Source organism: Microcebus murinus, chromosome X (genome assembly GCF_040939455.1).
Source record: "Microcebus murinus isolate Inina chromosome X, M.murinus_Inina_mat1.0, whole genome shotgun sequence".
Taxonomy (NCBI): domain Eukaryota; kingdom Metazoa; phylum Chordata; class Mammalia; order Primates; family Cheirogaleidae; genus Microcebus; species Microcebus murinus.
In genome coordinates, this window is record NC_134136.1 from 24,750,269 (window position 1) to 24,756,796 (window position 6,528).

At 37.4% G+C, this 6,528-nt stretch overlaps 1 pseudogene; it reads right to left on the minus strand.

The window, feature by feature from the left end:
• Positions 1 to 462: 462 nt before the first annotated feature.
• On the minus strand, positions 463 to 3,000 carry LOC105856718 (centromere protein V-like; annotated as a pseudogene).
• Positions 3,001 to 6,528: the final 3,528 nt, after the last annotated feature.

Sequence of the window (6,528 nt, forward strand, 5' to 3'; positions counted from 1 at the left end):
TTATATCATTCAGTGTAAATAATTTTCAATTAATTAATATAATTTGAGTGATGTTATTGTGTAAGAAGCCTCAAAAGAAAAAGCATAATTTGGTGAAATTTTAAGTGAAGTATTTTTTTCTTTTCAAATAGATACTTGATTGTTAATGTTTTTTTCTAAGTGTTCACAATCTTCATATGAATTTAAAAATGGAAGAAACTGATCACATTGGAATTCACATATAATTGCTTTTTTATTTTAAAAATATTTATTTATTTTTCCCTGTAAGATCACACAAAAGTTGGGAAGAGAAGGAAGGATATCAACTAGCCTACATCAAAATGTGGGCTAAGGAAAGACAAAGAGCTGCCTAAAGAAACTGGTAGCTGGAACAAACTGCACAGATCAAGGTGGCAGGGATGGCACGGCTGCTGGCCCCAATCATTCCTCCTTTTCAGGAAGGCACAGGGAGAAGCTGAATCTTTAGATGTATTCTTGATGGTCCTTCATGTCCTTCTCCTAATCGCTGCCATTGAATTCCTCAGTGACCACACTCCCCAAGGTGCCCTCATCCAGGAAGTTGGGGGGGGGTGTAATTCCAAAGCCTCCATGGATTGAGCGGGGAGTGTAGAAACTCTGAACACCACATCTCTTGCAAAAGGTGTGCTGGGCTTTGTGTGTTATTGAACGTGTAAGTGGTTATATTCTTGGCTCCCTTCAGGAGCTTGAAGACTGAAGCTGGAACAATGAAGTGTCTATTCTGCTGCTTCTTGAAAATGCTGCAGTTGTAGTCAAAGATGTGCAAGTGTTCTGGAGCCCAAACTTCAAAATGAACTGCTCCACAGTGGCAGCTTCCTGTATGCTTTACCAGGCCCTGCTAATCAAAGGTGTCCAGCAGGAGCTTGGCAGTGCCTTCGGAAGTGAGCCTCTACCACTTCTGGAACAGCTCCCAGCGCTCCTACTGCTTGCCCAGGTCCAAGCACGTCAGGGTTGCGGTAGTCGGTGGCTGCGGCGGCGGCGGCTGCAGAAGCGCCAGCTCTGGTGGCTCCCCGGAGCAGGTGGCCTCCTGGGCCTGCAGCCATCGGTTCTTCAGACGCCACTTCTCCAAGGGCTACTTCGCAGCTGCCTGGTCCCGGTCCCGTGCCTGGCTCGCCCAGGTACCAGCGCGACCGGTGTTGGCGGCCTGGGCAGCGGCCGCAGGGGACCCAGGACCGCATCTGCCCGCGCGGCTTGGCGGCAATTGCCGCGCTCCTTGTCCGCTACATCTAGAATTCATATATAATTTTATTTTTTTTATTATTTTTTTTAATTTTTTTTTATTCCTTTATTTTTTTTTTCCATTTTCAGTTGGCCAATTAACGTTTTTTTTTTTTTATTTTTTATTTTTTTATTTTTAGTAGAGACGGGGTCTCACTCTTGCTCAGGCTGGTCTTGAACTTCTGAGCTGCAATGATCCACCCGCCTCGGCCTCCCAGAGAGCTAGGATTACAGGCGTGAGCCACTGCGCCCGGCCTTAGAATTCATATATAATTTTAAATGTTTATATTTCAAGGACTTCTACTAGAAAAAGCACATGTTCCTTAAAGACAACATTAAAATTTTAGAAAATTTTCGGATGATAATTGTAGGTGATACCGTAATGCACTACCCAGATTTCTCATCACAAATGAAAAATTTATTAATATTTTCTCCAGTGGTTGGAAGTGTTATCACACAATTCTCTCCTGTTACAGTCCTTTAAGGGAATTTCTCCCAAGTTGTAGAAAGCTGTTTCACTCCCTTCTCCAGGGGTTCTGACACCTAATACTGATTCATGTGGGCTTAAACAAATTTAACAAGAACAACAAAAAATGTTAAACGGCCTGATATTCTTGTCCCATTTTAAGGCAATTTTGAAGACAGTCATCTCAGTTTGAAAAATTCTCATTGAGTCAACTGAGGACTTTGTTGGGACTGCATCAGAGTCAAACTCTCCCTCTGGCTAATCCTGCTTTCTTTCTTTCCTCCTCTGTATTCATACAGAGAGCATTCTCTAATAAACTTCTTGCATTCTAATCTACATTTCATAGTTGGTTTCCCCTGGGAACCCAAGCTACTATACCACATATCTTAAAAGTTATATGTGAAACTGAGGCAGAGAAAGATGGCCAAATAGAACCCTCCAGTGATAATCCCCCTGGCAGCAATACCAAATTGAATAGCTATCTATGCAAGCAAGCACCTTCCTAAGAACCAAAAATCAAGTTAGCGACCACAGTACTAGGTTTTAACAGTATATCAAGGAAAAAAATCACAGAAGAGGGTAGGAAAGACAGTCTTGCATTTTATACACACCCTGTCACAGGGAAACATAACACAGTGAAAAATTCTGCTGGTACTCATGAAGGGAGCATTTAGCCCAGCCCTGGCCAGAGGGGAATCCTCCATCCTGGCAGAAGGAACCTGAGTTCTAGCTAGTTCTACCACCAGCTGATGAAAGCAGCCTGGGGCTCAGAATAAATTTGAAAGGGAGTCAGGCCACAAAAACTTCAGTCTTTGAGCAAGTCCTGCTGTTGTGCTGGGCTCAGAGCCAGTGGACTTGGGGCACATATGACCCAGTGAGACACCATCTGTGGCAGCCAAAGAAGTGCCTGCATCACCGTTCCCCCAACTCCAAGCAGTGAAGCTCCAGGAGAGAATCCTTCCAGCTGGAGAAATGAAAGGGGAGAATATTAAAGTTTTTGTCTTGCAACTTGAGTGCAGGCACAGCCATAGTAAAATGAAGTATGAAGAAGATTCTTGAAGCTCCTGATTCAAGGGCATAGATCCTAGAGGGCATTTCTAGACTCATGCTGGGCAAGAAGGGATCTTGCTGCCCTGAAGGGAAGGAATCAGTCCTAAGAGGATTCACTACAGGCTGACTAGAGAACCCTGGGGTCTTGAATAAACATCAATGGGAGCCAAGCAGTAGTTGCCACCGGCCTTGGGAGAGATTGTGCTGGCTTTAGGTGTTACTGGATACAGTATAACTGTTGTGGCCATGGCGCAGTGCTCATGTCACTCCTCCCCCAACTCCAGGAAGCCCAGCATGGAGATACGAGTCCTTCTGTTTGAGGAAAAGTGATGAAAGAGAATGAGAGACATTGCCTGGTAATCCAGGAAATTCTCCCATCACTTACCCAAGTCCATCAAGGCAGTATCACCAGATTTTGCAAGAGTTGAAGCAATACTGGGTTTGGAGCACCCCCTATTGCTGATTTGGTTTCAGTTAGCTGACAGATTATAGCATTCAATTCCCTTTGAATACGTGGAAAGAAGAATGGGTAAATACAATCCCAGACTGTAAGATTAGAATAAAAACCTTATTCTTCAATGCCCAGACATCAGTGAACATCCACAAGCATCAAGGACATTGCTAGGACATCTAGGAAAAACGACCTCACCAAACAAGCTAAATAAGACACTAGTGGCAAAGACACTAGTGACCAAGATATGTGACCTTTGAGTCACACATGAGAGAATTCAAAATAGTTGTTCTGAAGAAGCTCAGTGAACTTCCAGATAACACAGAGAAAGAATTCAGAATACTAACAAAGGAATTTAACAAAGAGATTGATATAATGAAAAAAATTAAGAAGAAATTATGGAGCTAAAAAGTTAAAGTGACAAACTGAAAGATGCAACAGAGTCTCTCAACAGAAGAACTGATGAAGAAGATGAATTAGTGAGCATGAAGACAGGCTTTTTGAAAATACACAGAAGAGAAAAAAGAAAAAAAAGATTTAAAAATGAAGCACATATACAAGATCTAGAAAATATTCTCACAATGGCAAATCTAAGAGTTAATGGCCTTATAGTGGAGGTAGAGAGACAGATTGGCTGTAGAAAGTTTTCAAATAAATAATAACAGAGAACTTTCCAAACCTAGAGGCAGGAGGATTGCTTGAGCATAAGAGCTTGAGGTATCAGTAAGCCATGATGACACCATTATACTCTAGCCCAGGTGACAGAGTGAAACCTTGTCTCAAAAAAATAATAACTAAGACAACTTTTTAAGAGATAGAGGGTATAAAAAGATATAAATGGAAATGACAAAAATCAAAAGGCTGGGGCAAAAGTGTAGTTTCTTTTAACTTTTGCTTTGCTTGTTTCTTTGTTTTTGTAAGCAGAGTTATCATCAGATTAAAATCATTGGTTATTAAATATTTTTTGCTAGTCTCATGGTAAACTCAAATCAAAAAATCTACAACAGATACACAAAAAATGAAAAGCAAGAAATTAAAACACACTACCAGAGAAAATTAGCTTTACACAAAGAAAGATAGGAAGGAAGGAAGAAACAGAGGACCATAAAATAACCAGTAATCAAATAACAACATAGCAATAGTAAATCCTTACCCACCAATAATAACTTTGAATGTTAATGGACAATGCTACCCAATTAAAAGACACAGTGCAGTTGAATGAATTAAAAAACAAAAAAAAAAAAAGAATTAAAAAACAAGATCTAAATATATGCAGTTTATAAGAAACTCACTTCACTGATAAAGATACACATAGATTGAAAATAAAGGGATGGAAAATATATTCCATGCAAATAGAAACCAAATAAGAGCAGGAGTAGCTATACTTCTAAAAGATAAAATAGATTTCAACACAAAAATTGTCAAAGGAGAAAGGAAGGTCATTATATAATGTTAAAGGGACCAGGTCAACAAGAAAATATAACAATTCTAAATATATATGCACCCAACACTGGAGCACCTAGATATATAAAGCAAGTATTATTAAAGCTAAAGAGAGTGATAGGTTCCAACACAATAATAGTTGGAGAACTCAACAACCTACTTTCAGCACTGAACAGATTATCCACACAGAAAATCGACAAAGAGACATCAGACTTAATCTACACAATAGAACAAATGGACCCAATAGATACTTATAGAATGTTTCATCCAACAGCAGCAGAATACACATTCTTCTCCTCAGCACATGGATAATTCTCAAGGATGGACCATGTATTAGGCCATAAAACAAATCTTAAGAAATTGAAGGGAACTAAAATCATATCAAGCATTTTTTTCTGAGCACAATGGAATAAAATGAGAAATCAATAATAAGAAAAACTTTGGAAAGTCTACAAACACATGGAAATTAAACAACATACTCTTGAATGACCAATGTGTTAATGAAGAGATTGAGAAGGAAATTTAAAAAGTTATTGAACCAATGAAAATGAAAACAACATACCAAAACCTATGAGATACACTGAAGTTCTAAGAGGAAAGTTTATAGCAATGAGTAACTACATCAAAAAAGTATAAAAACTTCAAATAAACAACCAAATTATGCATCTTAAATAACTAGAAAAGTAAGAGCAAAAAATAAAAGTACAAAATTAGTAGAAGAAAACAAATAATAAAGATCAGGCAGATATAAATGAAATTGAAACCAAAAGAAAACAATACAAAAGAGCAATGAAATTAATAGTTGGTTTTTTGAAAAGATAAACAAAATTTTCAAAGTCTTTGCCAAACTAAAAAAAAATAAAATAAAACGATAGAGAAAACCCAGATAAATAAAATCAGAGATTAAAAAGGAGACATTACTGCAGAAATCCAAAGAATCATTAGCGACTACTAGGAGAAATTACATACCAATAAATATGAAAACCTAGAAGAAATGAATAAATGTTTAGACATATACTCCCTACCAAGATTAAAAGACAAAGAAATATAAAACTTGGCTAAACCAATAACAAGTAATGTGGTAGAAGGATTAACAACAAGCTTCTCATAAAATTTTCTCAGGACCTGTTAGCTTCACTGCTAAATTCTACCAAATATTTAAAGAACTAATACCAATCCTAATCAAACTATTCTGAAAAATTAAGAATGAGAGAATACTCCCAAACTCATTCTACAAGTCTTATAACCACCAGATATCAAAACCAGAGAAAGATACAATAAAAAAGAAAATTATTGTCCAATATCTCAGATGAACATAGATGTAAAAATCCTCAACAAAATAATAGCAAACTGAATTCAATAACACATTAAAAAGATTATTAGTCATGATCAAGTGGGATTCATCTCAGGACAAAAATCATATGATAATTTAAATTGATGAAAAAACATTATTGATTGCTTTGTGTACATTGAACTATACTTGCCTTCAACATCCCTTCATGATAAAAATTCTCAAAAATCTGGGCATTGAAGGAACTTACCTCAACATGATAAAAACTATATATCACAGACCCACAGCTAGTATAATACCGAATGGGGAAAAGCTAAAAGCCTTTCCTGTAAGATTTACAGCAAGACAAGGATAACCAATTTCACCTTTGTTATTCAACATAGTATTAGAAGTTCTACCTCAAACAATCAGACAAAAGAAAGAAATAAAGGGCATCCAAATTGTAAAGGAAGAAGTCAAATTATCCTTGTTTGCACTTGATATAATCTTATATTTGGAGAAACCTAAAGACTCCACAAAAAAAATTAGAACTGATAAACAAATTCAATAAAGTTGCAGTATACAAAATCAACATACAAATATCAGTACCAT